General features: G+C 43.8%; 1 protein-coding gene across 17 annotated transcripts in view; it reads right to left on the reverse strand.

Moving 5' to 3' along the window:
- The window catches only part of LOC110532436 (synaptotagmin-1), a 100,467-nt gene that overhangs the window by 48,538 nt on the left and 45,929 nt on the right, over nt 1–6,000 (reverse strand). For 2 of the 17 annotated variants that reach the window (XM_036988426.2, XM_036988425.2), the window contains exon 1: nt 1,747–1,951. The exons of 13 other annotated variants lie outside the window; for them this stretch is intronic. The gene's annotated coding sequence lies outside the window, so the exon portion shown is untranslated. Of the gene's footprint in view, nt 1–1,746; nt 2,007–6,000 lie in introns of those variants that run through there. 2 more of the 17 variants (XM_090184850.1, XM_090184854.1) reach the window with 2 other exon arrangements.

Here is a 6,000-nt window from a genome sequence, read left to right on the forward strand (position 1 = left end):
GCTGTCTTTGCCTGGTCGGTTCCCCTCTATCCACTGGAATTCTCTGCCTCTGACCCTGTTGCAGGGGTTGAGTCACTGACTTAATAGTGCTATTCCATGCTGTCACTAGGAGGGGTGCGTCTTGGCATGCCTGGCTTTTTTTGCACTGTAATCAAGTTGAGTGGGTTGGGTCACTAACGTGATCTTCCTGTCCGGTCTTGTGCACCCTCGAGCTCGTGCAGTGGAGGAGATCTTTGTGGGCTATACTCAGCCTTGTCTCAGGGTAGTAAGTTGGTGGTCTGTTGATATCCCTCTAGTGGTATGTTGGCTGTGCTTTGGCAAAGTGGGTGGGGTTATGTCCTGTCTGGTTGGCACTGTCCGGGGGTATTGTCAGACGGGGCCACAGTGTCCCCCGACACCCCTGTCTCAGCCTCCAGTATCTATGCTGCAATGGTCTATGAGCCGGGGGGCTAGTGTAATTCTCCTGTCTTATCTGGTGTCCTGTGTGAATTTAAGTATGTCTCTAATTCTCTCTCTCTCCCTCTCTCCCTCCCCTCTCGGAGGACCTGAGCCCTAGGACCATGCCTCAGGACTACCTGACCGGACGACTCCTGACTGACCGCACCTGCTGTCTCAACATCTGAATGCTTGGCAATGAAAAGCCAACTGACATTTACTCCTGAGATGCTGACCTGTTGCACCCTCTATAACCACTGTGATTATTATTTCACCCTGCTGGTCATCTATGAATGTTTGAACATCAGAAGGGGACTGGCCGCCTCAGAGCCTGGTTCCTCTCTAAGTCCCTCCCTAGGTTCCTGCCTTCATAGGGAGTTTTTCCTAGCCATCACGCTAAGTCGCATCTACATTGCTTGCTGGTTGGGGTTTTAGGCTGGTTTTCTGTATAACTACTTTGTGACATCTACTGATGTAAAAAGGGCTTTATAAATAAATGTGATTGATTTGATTGATATTGAGCAGGTACAGGCTTGTGTTTGTTAGGTGGGGTGCCATGTGTTTGTGGCTGCACCACGTCGTGGTTCCTGATAGTGCAGGACAGGGTGAGGTGTTAATAGAAGCTGGTGGGGTAAACAGAGCAGCTGTCAGAAGGGCTGCCTCCTGGACGTACTCCAGGAAAATAAAGGTAGCTACTCCACTACACTACAAACCGAGCCACCTAGGCTAAATTAGACATTATCAATGAGAGTGACCTATTGTATACTCACCATAGTGCTCCTGCAAAGACCCCAAAGCAAATGACTGTGTTCTCAGGTCCCAAACACAGTACAAAGGCACATCTCACAGCTTATTTATTTATTTATTTATTTTACCTTTATTTAACCAGGTAGGCAAGTTGAGAACAAGTTCTCATTTACAATTGCGACCTGGCTTATCATGAAACAATCTTTCAAAATCAAGAAAACAATCTTTCAAAATCTACAAATGTCCCAAGATGATTAATCTCACCATAAATTATCAAGCTTGTCACAAAAGTTTGCACAGTATGCACTCGAAAATAACATGCAAAGCGAAGCATACACATTACCTGTCCCACTTAAGATTATCCATCTGTGCAATACAAGTACAATCAAGTCACAGTGCAGCCTTATCCAGCACCAACTCAGTTACCCCAGCCTACAGCGTAGTTTCTGCACTTCAGCACCGGACAGCAACATTTAGCTCCTCCTATCTATGCTTAAAGTCTCCCCCTATATTCCATAAGGAGTTAAATCCAGGGAGGCAAAAATAGTTGGAATACACCCTTACCAGAGCAATCTCCTTGATCCTATTATCCACAATGGACGGGCCAACCCATTCACCAGAGAGGCACTTAAGGGTTAATGTAACAGTGCCTTAATAACGTCTCTCGATTCGCTCGCCCATAAGCCCAAGAAACTGCAGTCCTCCTCTCACTGTTCCCACTGCAGCAGTACTCACTCTCCTTTACCCACACACACATGAACGTACAAACACACACATTCTCTCTCACATGACCCTTCATTCTCTCAATCCCCTCCTCCTCTCCCTCTTTCCACTCTCTCCCTTTTTCACTCCCCCCAGAGTGGACCCCCCTCCCCTTTCCATCTCTTCTCTACCCCGCATCTTCCACCCCCTCCCTCTATCCTCCCCTTCATCCTCCCCGTCCCTCCATCCTCCCCCTCCCTCTATCCATCCTCTCCCTCCATCCTCCCCCCACTCCATCTTCCCCCTCCCTCCATCCTCCCCCCACTCCAGCGCTCTCACTCTCTCAGCCTCCTGATTTGTGATGCTGCTCACACTGTGCTGTATGCAGCACTCCTCTCTGCCGCCCTGCTCCAACACTGAAGGGCAACCCGAGAGAATTCATATGCAATACTGTCAATCCCACATCAAGAACCTAGCGGTACTTCAAACAAACCTCACCGAAGACTAGCACCTCTGGGAACTGTACAGAGTCTAGCATCTCAGGGAACGATAGAGAGTTCAGCTGTAAAATATGTGTCAGGGAAGGAAAAGGAGAGGAGGAAAGAGACAACATGAGAACAGGATGAGAGTAGAACAGCAGATGGGTAGAGGAAAAAGAAGTAGAAAGGGATGTAGAGTAGAGTGAGAGAGCTTAGGAAAAAATAGAGAAATGAGAGAGGAGAGACCCCATTGTGTGGTACACACACTGTAGCCAGAAGAGGTAGTTTGACACTGAAGGAGTGACTGCTGAGAGATTCTCTTTCAAATGCTCACTAGGCTCACATGCACACACACGTGTGCATAAAAATACGCACACACAAACACATACACACACACACGAAGGCACACGCACGCACATAAACACTCACTAATGTCTTTGCAGCAGAAATATTATTGTCATGTATAACGTTACATGGAACAATTTATACTTAATTGTACTTAAGAATTGCTGTAAGGGCTCAAATCCAACTGGCATCTCACAAGTAGCTATAAGGAGATTGACAGAAGCTGTGAATCAGCAGTTGGTCTTACTAAGCAAACCTTTCTTTCCAACACCGTTTCTGACCGCTGTGGCAACAGCCAAGATGGATCACGGAAATCACCGTGGCAGCAGCAGTAGAGAGGCTCTACAAGATCATTGATGTAATGATGTCACAGTGGAGGCTGCTGAGGGAAGGACGGCTCATACTAATGGCTGGAATAGTGTCAATGGAATGGTATCAAACACATGTAAACCACGTCTTTGAAGTGGTTGATACCACGCCATTGACTCCATTCCAGACATTATTATGAGCCGTCCTCCCCTCAGCAGCCTCCACTGTAAAGTAGAAGTAATAGTCGATGTAGTCATAACAACAATCACAACAGCAGAAGTAATTTTATAGATGCAAAAAACCTACAGGACATTAAAGATGGAGGTAGTGCTGAAATTAAAAGAGAAAACATTGCAAGCACACTATAGCTTTCTCATGGATTTATTTCCTCAGCTTACCCTTTCAGATCTTAATTTGGGTCGTCTTGGAATTGGCACAATAAATGTATTTGTCTGTACTGCAGCATGTTTCTATGATGCTCTCTCTGTACTATCGGGACCTTTGCTGAACCAGACAATTCAGAGTCCTCTGAGCTTTTTATAGTGTTGCAGAAAATGATCATCTTCCCGTTAGTGAAGCTGCCTCCTAGAGGACAGCGATGAGCACTCCTAAATGAAATCAATAAGGCCTCAATTAGTCGGAACGAAAGAAAGAGGGATGGCCTTTAGCAATTTCACAACCCAGGCCTGGAGAAACAAGAGCAAGTGTTATTTGTTTTTTGCTCCTGCCATACCTGTCAATTGTAGTTTCAATTGATTACATGTTTAATAGATGATTACTGTGCCTGGTTTGGCAACTAGCTCTCACAGTCTCACGTCAGAATCAGATGTTCATCCATGTTTCTCAAACGTCAAATGTTGAAGTTGTTGCAAATTGTGTTTAAGGTTCAGTTTAGGCCTTAACTCCAAAATCGTAGGATTAGGCATCAATGCAGAATGGTTAAGGTAAGGGCTAAGGTTTGGAAGAGGCTTAAAATAAAACATTTAAAAGTGACTTTCTATCAATGGATTTTAACTTGCAATCTTTGGAATCAGAGGCAGATGTTAAAACCCATCCGCCATCCCCGTCCACAACATCCTAGCAAAACCAAAACCTACTTAAAGGTGGCAGTGAGCACTGTTGCCCCTAGTCGCTGGTTTCCACGTCATCTCCCGATGTCCTCAGATATGGATAGACGTCAAATACTGACTCGTATCACGGGTGACCCGGCTGGAGCTTGGAAATGATCCAATCATTTTAAAAGTCAATTCACTGACTCTGTCACAACATTTGCCATGTACTAGAATGACTGAAATGGAACAGATATATCCTACTTTGAAGATATTTTTGTTGGTTCAGAAGCAAAAGTACTGTATGCATTTTACAATGTTTGTTCTTTCTTAACTATCTCTTACTGGTTGTCACAAATGGTACTTGAAATGACAGTGTAGTAAGTCTAAAGTTCTAAAGCAATGGCTCTAAACTTACCTGAAAGTGATCCTGTCACGTCCTGACCCTAGTTCCTTTTTTATGTCTCTATTTTGGTTTGGTCAGGGCGTGAGTTGGGGTGGGCATTCTGTTTTGTTCTATGTTTTGTATTTCTGTGTTTGTCCTGGTATGGTTCCCAATCAGAGGCAGCTGTCTATCGTTGTCTCTGATTGAGAACCATACTTGGGTAGCCTGTTCCCACCTGTGTTTGTGGGTAGTTGTTTTCTGTTTTGTGTATTGCACCTTGCAGAACTGTTCGTTTGTCGTGTTTTTGGTTCAAGTATTCGTATTTATTAAAAGTATTATGAATACTTACCACGCTGCACCTTGGTCTTCTCCCTCTCCCGACAACAGCCGTTACAGATCCAGTATCTTATGACACAGTGGTCTAAAATGCAGGGCTGACTCAGTGTCTCAGTATCAACACTGTATTGATTCGTGGCACATTTGTGACTTGTTTCAAAAAACAAGGTATATGTCACACGTCACTACTTCACAGGAGCAGCTTTTGAACGTGAACATTTACTTTATATCAAAATGCGTTTTTTGGGCAGAAATACCTTCTGGAAGAGGAACTTTCATGTGCCTTATTAACAAACTTGTATTCCATCCATAAATATGAATAAAATTGTTAAATTACAAGCCTGGTTGGTTTAGCCACGGAAAAAGTCAGGAACCTTCACGCTAGCCATGATTGGCTGAGATAATGGATGGGCTGGACATGCCGGGAGATGAGTTTGGATTGGTCTGCCATGTAGCATGCTTCTGTCTATAACATGAGCTGTTCACTATGTGTTGACAGGCCTTTCTACCATGCTGTTTTTGAAATATATAATGTTAGCCATCAAGAACTACAAAAGTTTTGCTACTTTTCTCAACAACATTGATGCCCTGAATTTAGCAGGGCACTATCGACATAGAAAAAGTGTTTGGCTACTTTCTGCACACGCCACGGTCAGTGTGAACCGGAGTGACTTGGCACAACGCTGACCAAACAAATTGTAGCTACAAACAAAACAGAGTTAAATGGTTCCAGTCTGCCGTGAAGTGTTTATCCATGTACACTACCGTTCAAAAGTTTGGGGTCACTTAGCAATGTCCCTGTTTTTGAAAGAAAAGCACATTTTTTGTCCTTTAAAATAACATCAAATTGATCCGAAATATAGTGTAGACATTGTTAATGTTGTAAATTACTATTGTAGCTGGAAACGGCTGATCTTTAATGGAATATCTACATAGGCGTACAGAGGCCCATTATCAGCAACCATCACTCCTGTGTTCCAATGGCACGTTGTGTTAGCTAATCCAAGTTTATCATTTTAAAAGGCTAATTGATCATTAGAAAACCCTTTTGCAATTATGTTAGCACAGCTGAAAACTACTGTTCTGATTAAAGAAGCAATAAAACTGTCCTTCTTTAGATTAGTTGAACATAACTTATACTGTTGTTGCTGCTGCTATTACTACTACTACTACTGCTACTACTACTCCTGCTGCTACTACTACTACTACTGCT

Source organism: Oncorhynchus mykiss, chromosome 9 (assembly GCF_057628025.1).
Source record: "Oncorhynchus mykiss isolate SJ-2025 chromosome 9, ASM5762802v1, whole genome shotgun sequence".
In the NCBI taxonomy this organism is placed as follows: Eukaryota; Metazoa; Chordata; class Actinopteri; order Salmoniformes; family Salmonidae; genus Oncorhynchus; species Oncorhynchus mykiss.